We start from the raw sequence: 15,011 nt of genomic DNA on the forward strand, positions 1-15,011 counted from the left end.
TTGTTTGCACTCAGGGAATGCAACTTTACTCCAAAAATCAGTGGTAGGAACATTCCTAATGAAGTCAAAACCAAACAGCTTTGGCAGTCTGCATAGAACAAAAACATGGATTAGGAGGCCTAAAATATTTTATATCAATGGCATTCTGAAAACAAGGTTGTGCTACAGACCTCTGCAGGCATAGCTATGTTGATCAAAGGTGTGAAATGCATTTTTTGCCAGTGTGTTGAGGGAGAGAAATGGCTAAAATTAATTAAAATGATAGAAGTGATTTTTTTTTAACAAAGTATATCTTCAGCAGAATGGATTGTCTGTACCATATTCCACCATGCCATTTAAGTGCTCTGAAAATGGATGTGGCCTCATGGTTTTCACTCATGAATGTACTGTATCTTCTAACATCTCCTTTCAACATCTATAGGCTTGGAGGGAGGTGAGCAGACAAACGTATCAAACTACCCTTGGAATTTTTGCTTGTACTTTACATGTTGTGATCTGGAATCTAAATACTATGGCATCTGTAGCCTTATAAAAATGCTGAGTACTGTATTTTGCTCTCTCAAACCAATTACTTAACAGTTTATGAAGTAAAATATTTGATTCCTTTTCTCCCATGTTTACATTTTATTTTAATATGTCTGATTTCCCTACTCATGCCCTCCCTTGTGGCTTTTTGCATTTTGTAATTGAGTACTGTAACGCCCCCTTTTTGAGGGCCAGTGAAGTAAATTCTACTGCGAGTGTAGCCTGGGGAAGGTCACTACGGCAGAATATACCCACAAAGATTTATCTATTGAGTCATTAAGAAATATCTTTGAAATTGTGAATTCTCTTTTATTTTCTTGTTACAGAAGTTTAAGTAGTGATTTTACAGGTGGCATTGTATGAAGCAGATTTTCAGAAGCAGAACTTGAATCCTCTTTCATTTTTAAAAGAAACATGTCTCTAATGCTTGATAAAATACTTTGACAGAAAGCAAATAAAATTTCCTTGTATTTTATGCCACATATTTAATAACTATAGCATTCATTTAAAAGTCTCTCTGTTTTCAGTTTTGCCTTGGAATTTACCAGCTGGGGTTTACCAATGAAGCAGATCAGAGTTTCCTTCCTTCCTTTCTTCCTTTCTTCCTTTCTTCCTTTCTTCCTTTCTTCCTTCCTTCCTTCCTGCCCATACTGTATTAACAGGCACTGGCCAGTTTCAGAATATTACACAATCCAAGGGCTCCCCTATATGTTTTACAACTTAACTGGTGTCCAACCATAAGTATTCAGCAATACCAGGTACTTTATTCCCGCTATGCTGCCAAAGTCGATGTTTTTCTCTAGGAGCTCTGTCCTAGCTTTTGGTCATCAGCAATATGGGCTACATCCATCTACCAAGGAGTTGCCTAGATAAAACACTCTATGAAATAAGTAAAAAGCAGTTATTTGACTCAAGACCCATTTTCTATTATTAATGCACACTCTAACTCACTGCACGCCTCACTTCAGACTGGGTTTGTTAATATAGACAGCTTGCTAATTATGGAATCCTAATACATTTTGGTGCCCTAAGGGCTTTGGTAACCTATTTCACTGTAAAAAGTGATTTTCTCTTTCATTAAGAAATTCTAAATGCTTATATATCTTCTCCTAAAATCTTGGTGACTTTTTTTAGCACAGTGGTTTTTTTCAAGCTTTTTCACCACTAGAGGGTAGAGAAATACAGCATTGGCCAGCAAGTAAAAATTCCTTGCTCTGCAAAGAAAATAAGTGTTTATTAATGTTAGGATTCAGAGGCTCCTCCATCATTCTTTCAACGTGACTGTTCAGAAGGATTAAATGTAACCGAATACGGCTCCCAGAGAAAAGGTCAATCAAAACCAGTTAATTACCTTAATTGCTTGCAAAGAGTCCTCTGCCATCCTGCATTTGAATATCAGGATTTGATTTGATCTGAGTGCTAAGTTTGCAACACTGAGCCGAAGTATTCTCTAAGGTGGGAGAGCTGAAGATGAGCTATGTGTTAGGTAGCTTAAATACTTATGAAAGTACACAAGTTTTAATAAACCTACTTTCATAGTGCTGGTGAGATTCTTGGTGAGTAATTGTCCTCCAAATCTCTGCTTTGCAATCCAAAATCTTGTGATCATGATAGCCATTTTTGTGATGTGTTCTAAAATTATCTGAGAGAATTTAACTGCACACAAGATATCCCAACATCTGGGAATAAGTAGGTGTTTAAAATACAATTAAACTGGTTTCTAACCATCTTGTAATTTAATTAAAATATGGTATATAATTAAAATATGGTATGTGGAGCAATATGTGGTGTGCAGCACCTCAGGGTTAAACTCAACTTCTTGGTTAAATTTATCTGAAGCTTGATGCACTGTAATTAAAGCATCTGTAAGTTATAACCTGGATAATTAAATTCTAAGACAACTTCTTTTGAGTGCATACAGTGGAAACAAAATGCATGAAATGGAAGATGGTTATATAGCATACATTTTGCCACTCAGAATATCTTTCTAACACAACCCAATAAAATTTATTCTCTACTGAAAACAACCACAGGTCACAAAACTTTGTTGCAGGCAGCTCAGATAGGTTTACCAGGTTTCTTAACTCTTCAGAGATATTCACAGTGTACAGGGCTTTAGGTGGCATTCCTGCACTCGAGGGTTCTGTATGATTTGTTCTATATTTGTCTTTTCGGCTGTCTTCCATGGAGTAAAAAACCTGCTCAGAGAAAAACATTTTCCTCTCCCAACAAGTCATTAATTGCTATCTGACTTCTTAGCAACGAAATGTTAGAAGCCAATTAATCCTGTTTTAGAAGCACTCCTTTAATTGAAAGATAGAAAAAGAATTCCTCAAGTTATATGTAAAGTAAAAGAGAATAAGAAGAAAACCACATCTTTCCAAAAAGCTGAATTTTCATATATTCAGAACAGATTTTGACTTCCTTAGAGTTTGCTAAAAGCATTAGATGAAGAAACCTCCACTTTATTTAAAAAACATCTGTGGTAAAGAATTCCTCCTTGAAACAGTCACCTTTCATTGCCTGCTGCCATACACATCAAGAGCTTTGCTTCAGCTCAGGCTGAGGCAAAGAAAAACAAAATGAGAACAGACACAGGCCTGGTGTGAATGAATGACCTGAACCCTGTTTATTCCACACTTCCATTATGGAATCATTTAGGTTGGAAAAGACATCTAAGATCATCAAGTCCAACCATTAACCCAGCACTGCCAAGTCCACCACTAAACCATGTCCCTCAGTGCCACATTTACATATCTTTTAAATACTTCCAGTGATGGGGACTTAAACACTTCCCTGGGCAGCCTGTTCCACACTTTTGGTGAAGAATTTTTCCTAATATAAACTTTAAACTTTCTCATTGGCACAGGCTGTTTGATAAGGGTGAGGGGGAAGCCAAACAGCCCAAACCTTTGTGTGTGGAGCATCACCTCTGTGTGGAGCACTACCTATAGCCAGAGCACCGATAGTCCTACCACTTACAGCCCTGGCTTTCTGTGCTCTGGAGAAGAAAGGGTCACTTTAACCTACCGCAGCTGTGGGGAAAGGCTTATTCCCACCTACTGGGTCCAGTCAGCTGCACTGACACCAGCTCTTTTCTCTGCACAGCCAGAGGAAAGCAGTTGCTCTGTGCCCTGCTGCTGAAAATGAAGCAAAGGAGCATGACACTGAGGCTGTTTGGGAATGCATGCAACAGTCTTTCTGGCTTTCTTGCAGTCTGAGCCTGTGGATAAGGAGATGGACCCAGAGAAAGCTGATGATTTGCTCTATGCCGCGCTTGTCGAAGCGGTGTGTTGGCTGCAGGCTCCATTTGAGTGATTGGCATCCTGCTCACAGAATGCATGTTAGTTTATGCTTCAGTTTTCTTATTAGTGTTATATTCTTGAGTTTGTCCTTCTCCTGGGCTGATGTTTCTAGAACATACATCCTCTAATTCTCTGTACTGCAGCTGATGAACAGATCCATGTGCACTGTGGATGGTGGTAGTGGGGAAATGCCCTTTCCTGAGCACAGACAAAAACTGTGTGGGATACTAGTGGACCATCAACTCTCAGGTACAGCTCATCTATGACTCTTTTGTGAAGTGGGCAGCTTAGTTATGACCCAGACCAGTTGAGACAGTTATGCAGAGACATCATACCTTCTGTCTGTCTTGAACTGAATGCTGTATTGACTAGATACTTGTGGTGGTTTAGCAATTTAGGGAAACTTGGTTTGATAGGTTGCTAGACGAATTAAACAAGCTGGTAACACCCCTGTAATGTCATATTTAAGAAAGAAGAGACTGCCACAATACTTGAACAGATGTCAAAGGAACTCTTTAGGTTGAGGCCATGCTTTTAAAATAAATACTGCTAACATCAGGGAAATTTCAAAAAAGTAGGAGAGTGGTGATGTAATGGTGATGTTTAAAATGCACAGGAAGACTGACCTAAGGAATCCTAAGCTAGCTACATTACCAGTCAAACAAAACTGATATTTTCCTTTGCAATTACTAGTTTGGGAGGTCATAACTGTTGGCTTACAATCTACCTAGGGCTTTGAAAGTGTTAATATAACACAGAATGAATTCTAATTTTAGAGGAAAATACTCCACAGTACCAGCAAAATGTATATGAAATGGATTAAGAATAGACTAACTGGCATATTACAAATAAGGTAGCCTTTAGTGAGCAAATGTTATTTTAAGATCTGTTTATCTGCCTAAGATCTGCCTTAGATCTAGCACAACTGACATTGTCTTTGTGACTTGCAGCAAAAAGTTATGGCTGAACTGATTTGCTCCAAGGACTGAAGAAAACTAAGTAATCATCAAGTAATGATCAGTAGCTTTGGATTTCTTTATAAGCTGGGTCCTTTCTACAAAGGCAGGGCATTCACATGTTGGACTGGGAAACGCAAGCTGTCAGGTTGGGAGCATATCCTGGAAACAATGACTGTGAGCATAAACTACTGACAGTGTCCTTTTAGCTTGTCATTAACTGCCAGAACTATAGCCGAGAGAAAGGATTATGTAATCGTTGAATTTATGCACAAAAAGAAAGAGTAGCAGAGGGCTAGAAAGCTGTTCTTCTGATGTGTTTTCAAAGGACTTTGAGAAACAGGGAAGTCACAGAAAAACAATTTTAGAATCACAGTGGGTTGCTTAAAAAGCCTTGACTGAAAACTATACCAAGAGGTGACTTCTCACAAGTATGCAGGTTTTTTGGGCAGAAGGGGGAGAATAATGAATACTAGAGTCACTAATCTATTAATGCTGTAGACTTAATAAATACTAGTGTCTGTCAGCAGAATCTGGATAGATAACCACAAACAGGAAATAAGCCACCATTTGGATCTCACATTGGAACAAATTACTGAAGAAGACTTCTGTGGACTTCTCCCTGAAGTTGTTTGGCTTAAGCTTGGATGCCGTTCTGGTTTAATAGAGAAATAAGGGGATGAAACCTAAGGTATTTTGGTATCTTGAAGGTCAGATTAGATGATGTAATGGTCTCTATTGACATAAAACTCTATGAGTCTCTGAAAAGGCTGATATCCAACATGTTTGAGCAGTTCAGTGTAGACAAGACAGTCTGGACTGAAGCACGCACCAGGAACCAGTGTTTTTAAGCTGTTTCGCAGGATTTTTTTCATTATTAAATAAAATTCACTGGTGCCATATAGAAGAAAAGCCAAACTGGCCTTAAAGTAGGAATGACCTTCTTGGACCATTTGTCCTTGGCAAGCTTAATGCCTAAATAACAAGTAAGGTGTTGCCTAGTCAGGGAGCAACTGAAAGCTACTGATGCTTTTCTGAAAAAATCTTTATTTAGTTTTTCCAACTTACTGTACTTTTTTCAGTCAAGTTCCTGAGCATATGAAAAAACAATTATGCCATATTTCTCATGCTAATACAAAATGTTCACTATTAAAACAGTGTATATTTTGTTCTCCATTCATAAAATCTACTCCTTCCCCGTGATTGATTTTGCAGATTAGCAAAAATATCTGAAGTTTTCATTACAAAAAAATTTCTCATTTCTTTCTTGCTCTCTCCTTTATATTAATATATGAATTTTAATAATCTAATGTAGAAAAACATTGAATTTTTTTTGAAGGGTCTCCTGTAGTTGTGCATGTGCGACTTTATATGAACTATAAATTTTCTTACATTCTTTAGCTTTTAAAAATTATTTTGGCTGTAGCTGTAAGGGCTGCTCAAGAACAGGACATACTGACTTTATAAAGAGCAGGTCTTAGTTTTTACAAGATGCAGTCAGGTCTGCTGAATACCCAGATTCTGATGGCCTAGGACTTTCTTAATAAGATCTTTTTGTGGAATGCAATTTTTTTCAGGGGTTATAAGTCTAAATCCTCCATTTATTTTCAGTGTAAGTACTAGACTTATGTGTGTAAATAGAGAAATTGACATAACCTTTCTGCCTTTCAACCATCTGCAGATATAAAATGTAAGCACAGTTAGAGCTTTATGTATTGTGCTGGTGTAAAGACATTGTACAAAGGGACTCCATATTCCTTATGCTAATCCAGTTCTTATACTAATCCATATTTGCCCAGATTTGTGACTTAGGAATCTAACTTTCTGTGGATAAAATAATTCCCTGGCTTTCCTCCAGGCTGTGACTCCTCTAACCAGCATTTCTTTCGGCAAGTTTCATGCAGTATATTCATTAGGCAAATCTGAGTACACAAACAGAAACACAGACTGATACCAGTGAGCCATTATGGTCTGTCTGACATGGCTGAGCCATTTCACATGACTGCAAGTATCTGGTAGGTTATTATTTCAGACCCCAAGAAATCCTCAAATTTAATACTTGCAGATTTTAATGTCTGATTCTTTTGAGGCGCATGACTGCATAAACAGTTCAGTTGTCAGAGGCCAGGAGCTTTTCCACCTCCAGTTGATGTTAATGTGGCAAATCAAACTTCACATAGTTTCAAAATAATCCTCCAGTTTCATGCTGTTTACAGTAGGGACATTTGCATATGCTGATTCTTCCACTTTTAGAAGCAGAGGTTTCTATCACAGCAATGATGTTATGAAGCAAAATTTACACAGAAATCTCAGACAATGATTTAGTTGGCTGGGGAATCATCTAAATGGTGTGATTGATTTAAACATTGTCCTGAAATAAGGCTTGGTGAGAAAATAATGCTCACACACACACATGAGGTTTCTCTATTCCAGCCAATGTTATTCCAGGTGCTTTGCTGTTTATTAACACTACTGAGCTGTAGTTCTCAGATCCTTGAGTTGTTTTGTTTTCGGGGGTTTTTTTCCCTCCCAAGAATTCCTCCAGAGGAACATGTCTTTACAGCCTGACAAGCATATAGATGCATTCTGCAAGGATTCATGAACACTGGCAGTGGCTACAAGGTGGAGATAGGTGGTCATCAGTCTCTCGGTCAAGCCAGTGTGGACAAATAAATGATGAGGCCTCTGTGCCATATGAGTATAACCTTAGCTGGGTGTAGTGTCTTTTCCTTGCTTTCAAGAAAGTTAGACCTGGAATGGCACCCCTTGCATGTTCTATGACACTAGTTCTCTTTCTTTGAGATCTTGTTTTTAAGTATCATGAACATGGTGTCCCTTATTTTGTTCCTCCTAATGCTGGTGCAATATGTTGTACTTAATTTCTCTGTCACATATGATTATATGAAAAAAGAACAAAGATAAATGAGAGGCAGGGGAGAGGGGACAGTAAGTGAGCAACACTTTTTTTCCTGCCTCCATCTTATCAAGGGATGTGTTTTCTTCCCTGTTAGTCATATTTACTTCTCTCCATATGGTAGAATTTATGTTCACCCATTAAGAAAAATACGTATATGACCTAGGGGGTGTATATGGCAGCAAGTCAGGAATAATTTAGTCATGAGATCATATGTGAAGGGAATTACATTGCTGCTGGAAAATGTTCTGCTAGCATTATGAAAACACTGGGACAATTGTATTAAAATACACATTATTGTGATAATACAAAATAGTTAATATGTTAGTGAGCATAAGGATGAGAAGTAACCAAAATTAGGAAGTGACAAGTTACCAACAGCCGATGATGAAGTTGTACTTGGACTAAGGCTAAAAATTACTCTGACAGAACATTTCATTTACATGAGTGCAGAATTAATCACTGCCCTTAGCTAATGCACTTACCAGACTTTGTGACAATATGGATAAAACCTAGATTCCTTTGTGTGTTTTTTCTTCCTTGCATTTACATGGAAAAATGTATTATGTCACCCTAAACCCTCAGCTCAGCTAGTCTGCAGTGCCAAAGGGCTTACAGAACATACATCTCACATTCTTCAGGAAGTTATCTACCAAATGTTGCAGGACTTGCTGATGAAAGTAACATCCTAGTTACTTGATAATATATTGTCTGTAATTCCAGAAATACTATGAGAAATACTGAAAGATAAAGAACCTAAAATGGGACATAAGGTAATGTGTTCTTTAAAACAGTCATGTGAGATGGCAAGGCAGTAGAATATACCATGGTATAAGGCTATTTTACAACAGGAACATTACATGCAATCTGCATTATCCTGTGTGATAATATGAATTCTAAATATAGCATGCTATCCACTTCTCTATGAAAACTATCTTTGCATCCTTAGAGTTAAGGGTAAAATTTGGCCAAAACCCTATCTATAAGGTTGTATGGAGAGTGTCTATCCTAGCAAAGATCAGGGACCAATGCATGCGCCACTTGCTGGATCTGCAGCATAAGAGAGTTGGGGCTATAACCTCACAAGATACCTGAGAATTGGGGTTTTTTTAACTTCAAACTAGCTTCAGACTATTCCCAAACACTGAAAGCTGGAACTGCTGGAATACACCAGTATTCCAGTTTTAATTACACTTGAAAGAAATACATTTTGTGCATGCCAGCTCCATTAACACCCTCACACAAAATGATGCACTGTGTACAGGAAAGTGCAGGGAGAACTGCTTCAGAAGGGTAGATATATCCATTAAAAGCATAACCATGGCTTGATCTACTGATGACTGCAACAGAGGGGAATGTAGTGCTTGCGAGTAGCAAAACCCTAGATCCTATAATGTGCAGGAGACATTTCTTAATGAACGCCCAGCTTTATGATTTCAGAACTACAACATGCTTACAACCTCTCATGAGTTCACTTAGTGGATAGGAGCTATGTGGGAAAAAAATACATGTAAAGGATTAAAATCTTAAGCTGTCAATTCTTCTGTCAGTTACAGAATAGCTTTTTGTATTGTTAATCAAAACAAGGAGCCTCAGTAAAATGCACTTCTCTTAAATATATTAGTTCAGAAGTATCTAAAAATAAGCTAAATGCTGAGCTATCTGACTTCGGGCCAAAACTTATGGCAGGTGTGCTTAGGTGGAGCTTGACGAACTCCAGATTGTCCCTGGTGTGCTCAGGCTGCTGCACGCCCACCTTGGAAGCTGACGGTTTTCTTGTGTTGGTGCTGGGCTCTTGTGGGGCTCAGTTTAGCCAGTTACAAATCTGCTGACTATCACAGCCTTCTGGTCAAAACCAACTCAAGTTTGCAGCCTTGGATTGTGGGACGGCCAGGGTTTTTTAGGGCTGACCTGCACTTGGGAGGTAGGTACATGCCTGGCACAGGCATGCCCAGCCATTGGGTCAGGGTTCTCAAAATTGCCAGCAAAACTTGGTTGACAAACATAGTACTGTTAATAGATTTGAGGGTTTTTTCCTCTGAACAAAGGCTCTCTTGTGGTTGCTTTCTACATGCTCTACGATGCTCCTTCCCTCCCTCATTCCCAGAAGGATATATATCAATGATAAGGTATTTCCTGCATACACAGTATTTGTAAATAGTCTTGTGATCCTTTAGAGGGAAAAAAGATATTTTAATGACAGCTGTTTTAAGTCATCTGTAATTTACTTCTTAGAAGGAAACCCATTGTCCTAATCAGTTTGATGTTGTTGTACAAAAAAAAGGTTATGAAAATCAAGGTAGATTACATAATTAAGATTGATTCCCTAAGGAGAATTAAAAGTCTCAGTTATTAAATAAGTAGATAAACAGTTCAAATACATTACTTGAACTTACAGATAGTGTTTTTGTGCAGTCCTCTATGTTTTTTTGAATTTAAATATCTGTAATTCATTATTTCAACACCAGAGTTTTCATTAAGGTCTTAAAAATGCACATATAAAATGACAAGTAGCTCTAAAGACATCTCAAGTTTACAAAAAATTATTATTATGCAGAATCTCTGTGCAATATAGAAAAACACAAGTTGCACAAGACACTGGTTTTGGCTTCTCTGCAAGAGATCTGAATACAATGAAAGTGGGAGACAGGTAATTTTAATATTAATTTAGAACTAAATATGCTTATATCTGAGTAACATTTGTCCATAGGTAAAGTGTAGTTGAAGGTTTAAAGGAAAATATTTTTGTTCGGGATCAGGATGATGAGGCTGATGAAACCTTATAGCGGTTTCTCAAGGAACTCTTGGGCTGACAGAACCTGGTCCTCATGGGTGACTTCAATTACCCACACACTTGTTGGGAAAACAACATAGAGGTGGCACAAGTCATCCATCAGGTTCTTGGAACACACTGAGGACTGACTCCTGCTACAGATGCTGGATGTACTGACAAGGAACAATGAATTGCCCAATTTATTGCTCATGAACCGAGAAGACTTGACAACATAACCACCAATATAACCCTTGAACAGACCAACCACAACTCTGGGGAGTTTAAGATCTTGCTGAGCGCTCTGAAGACCAGTTGTAGGACAAAGACATGATTTCAGAAGAGCCAGCTGCAATATCCTTAGAGCCAAGCTGCGTGAGGCATCATGAGCAGTAACCATGACGAGATCTTTTCTCTTTCCATCTACAAATTGACAGAAAATTGTATTTGATAGGAGGTAGATTCATTGCTAAATCATCTGAATTTCTAGAGTATGCAGTGAAGGTAACGAAACAAGAATGACATCACTCATAAATCCTTCCTATATACATATCAGGTAGGTAAACATAGAAAAAGAATTCCTGGTTTAAGGAGAGTGATGTCCCAGGACCAAAGAGTTTAAAAATGGCTTTAGGAGGGTAACTTCTAGAACAACCTTCATACAATAATGGGAACATTATTAGCACCATTTTTCCTCTTTCCTTTTTGTCTCCAAAGCGAAGTAAAAAGATTGGCCCTTATTCCAGGAAGCATACAGAGAAGGACTAATTGATTTCCTTGTAGAAATTGCTCTCTCTCTCTGCTGTCAGTTTTCCTCTGTTTGGAAGAGAGTGTTGCTGTTGGAGAAGGGTTGCTGCTGGGAAACAATGAGCTCTAAAGGCCTGTGCCTTAGCCTGGAGAGTGAGACTTGGCCTCAAGCCAAACAAGACGAAGCTTCCCTGCGTGCAGACAGATTATTGCAGATGGACAGTATGTGCTACCTAAAGAGGTCTACAGTTGCTCTTTGCAGTATTGGAGCAAATTAGTAACCTCTTGTGGCTGAGGAAAAATTATACTCATAAGAGAAATGCTGTAATTTTGAGAAATGATACAATTACAGTTTGTCTTTCCCTGCTGCTTTATGTGCTTGAGCACTGTCTCATGCCAGTGAAACTAAAGCATGAGATGAGTGAGAGGAACCTTTATTCTTCTTTATTTTCAGTGTACCCTGTGAATGCTGTATCTGTGATGATCTGTGAAGTATATTCAACTCAGATAAGCAATAAAATAAACAAGGGCTATATTGTAATAAAATTTTAATATTATAATGATGAATATTAATGAATTATGAATATTAATACAGTGAAGATGAATGCAAGTACAATTATAGATGGGATAAAAGAATGCCCATGCTTACTACTACTCATGTAAAATGAAAACACAATCCAGTTTCAACCTTGGCTCATCCTTGAGGCTGATAAACACCTGATGTAGAAACTGATGCAGAGGTGGCATCAGCCACAATTACAGATGATCTATTACAGTGAAAAGGGGAGAGAATAGATCAGATAAATGATTGTGCAAGTTGCAGTCTGAAGGAGTGGCACTAAATCTCAACCTCCCAAAGATAGCTTTTGATGCAGAAATTGAAGTTTCAAGTCTGTTGAGCAGAAAGGGGATGCTACTCTGTGAGCTGTTTCTGCAGGTATAACAGCTGAGGCATTTCTTAAATATCCTGAGTGAAAGGTACAGAGCCAAAAATGGGACTCAAATAAATCCAGCTCTTTTAAAGAGAAGTTATATTCTTTTTCTAGGCTGTTTCCAACTTTATAATGAGAGTTTAAGCTTGTGTTTATAAATACACTGTATCTTTTTTATCCATGCACTTACTTGATAAAACAGTGGTCAGGCAAAGGTGAGGAATTAGGTGATTTTGCCTATTTGGAGGGAAAAGATCCAATATATGAGTGTATGTCTTTGGACCTTGTGGATCTCACACACTGACATGTGTAAATATCTAGGGGCTGTGGCCCATTTCCTGCTAAGCCTGGGGAGTCTGAGTACTGGTTTTGCCAAGTCCTGGAAAGGCACCTCCTCTGTGAGGCCCAAATCAATCCTGCTCCTGGAAGACACAGGTGGCAGTGAGACAGCTAATTCTGGGCAGGCTCCTTGCCTATCACACCTGTCTAGCAGCTGTTATTGCTGGACTCTACATTGGATTTAGTTTCTCCATCTTAAAAATTGGATATCTTACAGGTGTTCCAAGGCAGCTGAAGACTTGAACTATCAAAGCTGTGTGCCAATAAATACTATACAGTGAAATAGTGATTATTTTTTTCCCCCTAAGAATTAAAAGGCTATTTTACCACTGTTAATTTAAAGGAAAATTACTTCAAACTGCATCCCTAGGAGACAGACTTTAGAGGCCACATATTTACAAAATAGCACTAAAGAGAAAGAGACATATTTGTTTTCTATCTGAGCTCTGCTCAGAAAAAAATTATAGATTTTGATAATTATGTGGTTACTGAAAAGCTTGTATTTTATGTGTGGCTGGACAATTTCATGACATTTCCCACAGAGATCATAACTGCTTTGTTGGTTGTAGACTTTGATTTTCAACTTTGATCAAAGCAATTCTGAATAAGAAATAGGCATTTTTCACTCCATTTGATTCTTCTGAGGTTCTGTGAAAAAAAAAGACAACATTTCAAACTATTTTTAAAGAAAAGATAAGCAACTTATGAGCCTGGAAAAGTCTATATGGTTCTTATAATCTCATGACATGTACCAGTATTTTAAAGAATAATAAGCTCTTCACTGTAATGTATTGTGGGTAACCTGGTTTCTACCTAAATTCCTTAAGTCTATATGACTTTGGTTTGATTTTGGGTCTAAGGCAATAGCAATGAAATAGTTACTTTAGCATTTCCTTTTGCAGCTTTCCATTACAATATAAGTGAAATCCAGATGTATTTGTTTTCTTCCAAGGAGTTACCTTGGGATACAAAATCACGGCTAATGAATCTGAATATGTTGGATCAGATCCCAGTCCAGCTCTCTGAGAAACCCAAATACCATTACCTCAAAAAACTAAACCCAAAATTAAAAATGCTTTATATGCCAAACAATTATGCTTATTGATCATATCAAAACCTATTGTTTTTGCTTGACAGGAGGAGTTAACATAGTTGAGACAATGGAATAATAATTTTACTGTAGATGTAGCCGTTAAGCTATTTTTTTTTTCTCTCTACTTTTAAAAAATAGTTCAGAAAAAATAGGCTCTCTGGGACTGAAAGTTTTGTAAGTTGAATTTTATCCCTTTATGCCTCAGAAAGTTTTTTCTCCCCACTAAGTTCTAGTTTAGACATCTGAAAAGAGATCCTTACAATGGAAAACATAACTAAATCCTAGCTTGGTTATGACACTGCCAGTGTGGTATTATATTAAAATTAGTTTTAGAAAACATAGCAATTTAAAGCAGAGCTGCTGGAGGTAAAGCTAATTATACAGAGGTGACAGCATGCTTACTTCAGAAGCAGATGATACGAAAGTAATAGCAAACTTACTTCAGCTCCGTTTTCCTCCACCAGAACACAGGATCTTCTCGTCTCCATTACTGAATTTTTGTTACCACTGTTTTGATCATGATGAACGACGCTGCTGCTGCTGCTCTAGCACTAAAGACCCTTTCCAAAGAAGAGCTGCTGAAGAGTCATCTGCTTGCAGTTAGGAGAGGTGAAACCTCAGAACGTGATTAAACTCCAGCACGTATGGAGCACACAGCACTGAGCCGCTCCTCTGCCTCCCTTCCAATACCGCCATGCTTCCAAAGTGTCTAGAGACTGGCTTTTCCAAGTAATATTTTCCAGAGCAGAAACAATAAATCAATGAAAAATGCATACCAAACATCTTCAGCAGTTTTGCAATATTATTAATGATAGGAAGTGCCTCATACTCAGCATATCAGTATCTTATAAAATAAAAGCTGCAATTTATTCAATACCATATTAGATAAAGTTGCACCTTGTGCAACTGTCAAATCAATTGGTCGCTTCTTTATCTTCCAATTCCATTAACCTGTTTTCCACCTTTCTAGAGGAAACTGCAGGATTTTACACGCTTCTATAAAATGTAATAAAATCACTAGAGACTTATTATTATCACTTCCAGTAAGATAGAAATGATATTATACTACTTAGTGCATCCTCTTGGAAAACAAAAGCCAAAGGCCACACCTTTACCGAGTGTAAAAGTTCATATGCCATTGAAATTTAAAGACCCAAAGGCCTATTCTAGCTACAAGTCCAAAAAGGTACATAAAAATAACAAGTTTCTTCTTTAAAAATCTTATTCTCAGAACCAAATTACACTATTTTTCCACTTCTGGTGTTGTAAGAATTACAAGGTCAGTGTGTGAGTGTCCCAGAAAAAGAATACTTTACAGTATTTCACAAAGGAGTAGAAGGCAGAGGCAAAACCACAGTGAAACAGGTTTGCTTTGACCAGCTAACTTTCACAATCTTGCCCAACAATAAAGTGTTACTTTTTTGATTTAC

Source organism: Corvus moneduloides, chromosome 2 (assembly GCF_009650955.1).
Source record: "Corvus moneduloides isolate bCorMon1 chromosome 2, bCorMon1.pri, whole genome shotgun sequence".
Lineage (NCBI taxonomy): Eukaryota > Metazoa > Chordata > Aves > Passeriformes > Corvidae > Corvus > Corvus moneduloides.